Genomic DNA, 2918 nt, shown 5'->3' on the forward strand with positions numbered 1-2918 from the left:
CCCTGCGTGGCAGTGACTCACATTGCCAGCATGGGTAAGTAACTCCCCCCTCCATCCTCCTCCTCTTGCTCCATCTGCACTGAGTGGTGCAGAACTATAGAAACTGTATTAATAAAGGTCTTTTATGTGGGTTTAATCATGTCCCAGGATCTGCCAGACTACAAACTTGAAACTCTTTATGAATGTGACTCACTCCAGGAGCACTCGTTCATTGGTCGACTGACTCTCCTGACTTTGCCTTGTGAAATTCTTTTTCCTATTGGAAGAGAGGGCCTGAGGTGTTACCTATGCTGCAATTGAAGTTCACTGACTCACAGTAACCCCAGATGCTTGTATTACATGGTTTGATATTCATTCATTCATTCCAGAGCAGCCTCACAACAAACACTGACCCCCCCCTTCAGCAGAAATTGTCATGTGTGCAGACACACCTCCTACCTTTGCAACACGTTTTACAGGGTAAGACTGAAAGAAAAAGGAAGAAAAAAAAAGTACTTTTTCTCCTCAAATATATTAAACATCCAGATTTGCCACGGTGCACTTGAAGAAAAGGATTTGGATGAAAACCTCAATGTGTTTCAAATCAGTATCAGATCCCACTTAGGAGCTGGTGTCTGACCTGCAGAGAAATGCAGTACAGCCAGAGATTAATGGATTTTAGTAACATTTTTAGAGTCAAATATGAGCTTGGCAAGTGATTCATGAAGAAGAAAGTTGATAAATGTGGACGCAGAGGTCAGCACTGCCAATTTAGGCTGAGCTGGGGTTCCTGCAATATTAAACCCACTGAATGTCTGTATTGTGCAAAGATCTCTCAGGGTCCTGCTACCCTGAGCTGCAGGGGGATCCTGGGTCAGGCTCAGGGGTTCTGTGCTGCACACACAACCCACGGAGCCAATTAGAGGCTCATGCACATCATCACATATCCCTGCTGGTGCAGAAAAATGGAAAGGAGAGATTTCCTGCTCACCAAGAAACAGGAAATGTCCAGCTTGGCAGAGGTGTGAAACTCAAACCCTGATCACAGGTGATGGGCTCAGCTCTAGGGAGGAAACTCCTCACAGGTGGGGCATTGCAGCGACCTGTGGATGTGCCCCTCCTAACAAGCATCTGTTTGTCAAGGTCACCCATCCACATGAGCCCAGGGGTCACCTCCTCCTCCGTGTTTGTTTGTGCATCTGCACTCCCAGCACTGTGCAGGCCATCTCCCACCCCGGGCTGCCCCTCAGGTACCCCCCCAGGCTGCCCTTCCAGTGGAACCAAAATCAGCCCCCAAATCTGGACCTGCTCACTGCCCTTACACATTTACATCAGTTAAAGTGTAAAATGAATTTTACCTCGTTGGTAAAATTCAGAGCAAAGAAGGCAAGCAAAAGTTGTAAGTGCGTCCTTAAATATCTTCTCCGAGGCGCTGGGCTCTCTGCAGAGCAGGACACAATAAAAAGCCAATATCACCACAGCTTGTCCTCCCCAAGCTGAGCACAGCTCACACACTGAAGAAAATGTCTTGGATGTGTGTCTGGAACACAGCCACTTGCTGACAGCCTACCAAAACATTATATACAGGGCTATCTTACCTTCCAATTACACATCCCCAGGGTGTTCCCTAAATATGACTGCACTGACTACATTCAGCAACCCTCCTTTTATTGAAAGGCACTTATTTCCCCTCTCCCTCCCAATTTATTCCAGACACACTGGAAGGCTGAAGAAAAAACGCTGAACTCTGTTGCCCATTTTAATTTCAGACCCAATTTAAATTTTACATTTTAATTTTCAAGCACACTTCTTGCTTTACACCTTTCTGAAATGTCTTCAGCATCCTTCTGTATCCTGCTGCTTGCTCCAGTCACCAGCAGGTTTTTTTTTCTTCAGAGCAAACATCTGTATGGAGTATTTCCCTCAATTTGGCACAAGGAAATTGGTACTAGAGGTGAGAGAAGAGAGGAAAGTCCCGAGGATGGATGAATGGATGGATCCATCCACCTCAGGTATATATATTGCGATAGTGTAAAATTCTTATCACAGGAAAGGTCACTGATATCACCACTTCCTCTGTATTTGCACAGTGCATTTGGCTTCCCCGTGAGCCATGACCACATCAGCATTGGCAAACTCCGCTGCAATGCTGACATCTTTTGCAAACACCCCCTTCATTCAACAAACACCACTGAAATGCAAATTAAAATATTTGAGGCGTCAGCAGAGCAAAATAATACGCACATGGATATTTTACCAACGTGCTCACGGACCGGAGAAAATCCTTATTTACCGCAGATTAGCAGACCTCCTCTGTCAGAAGGTTAAAAAAAGTGCAGCAGCCTGAAATAGAAACAAACACTCGGTGTGGTCACTGAGGTCAGGAGCTTTGTCATGCAGCCTGCAGCAGTGCCCAGGGGCCGCTGTGATTGCAGCCACCCCAGCAGAGCGTGGGTGCAGGGACACATCCCTGTGCCTCATCCTCACATCCCAGAGCCCCCAGCCAGCATCCCCCCTTCCTGCCAGGCAGCCCTGTCACCTCCCTGACTGCCTTCCTGGGAGCTGGCACAAGAAGGGAAGAGGTGAAAAGCCGGCCTGACAATGGGGCCGGGCTCCAGCTGCTGTGAAAGCATCAAAAAACCCCGACCCCAGTGCCAACATCTGGACTCACTGAACCCAGGCCATGGCTTTGATTCTTGCCATTCACCTGTGAGACAAAGTGTTCAACCAGCTGCATCAGGTACGGGGTGGAGGAATGGACCACCACGCTCTCCTCAGAGATCCTGGCACGCACAGATATCCAGACTGAGGTCTGGATTCCCAGCACTCGAGGCTGCCTGCCTCCCAAGGCCACAGGGCTCCCCAAGGCACCCCGCACTGCAGGCTTTCCTAGAAGCCTGCTGCAGTAATTTTGTTGTCAGAGCACTTCTTTTTAAAGG

At 48.2% G+C, this 2918-nt stretch overlaps 1 long non-coding RNA gene across 1 annotated transcript; it reads right to left on the minus strand.

Annotated features, from left to right (window-relative positions):
* Positions 1-503: 503 nt before the first annotated feature.
* On the minus strand, positions 504-2334 carry LOC134563622 (uncharacterized). Its single transcript, XR_010083398.1, has 3 exons — positions 2224-2334; positions 1338-1927; positions 504-619 (listed from the first exon to the last, which is right to left on the minus strand). It is a non-coding gene; the product is annotated as an uncharacterized LOC134563622 (long non-coding RNA).
* Between the last annotated feature and the right edge of the window lie 584 nt (positions 2335-2918).

Source organism: Prinia subflava, chromosome Z, assembly GCF_021018805.1.
Source record: "Prinia subflava isolate CZ2003 ecotype Zambia chromosome Z, Cam_Psub_1.2, whole genome shotgun sequence".
NCBI lineage: Eukaryota > Metazoa > Chordata > Aves > Passeriformes > Cisticolidae > Prinia > Prinia subflava.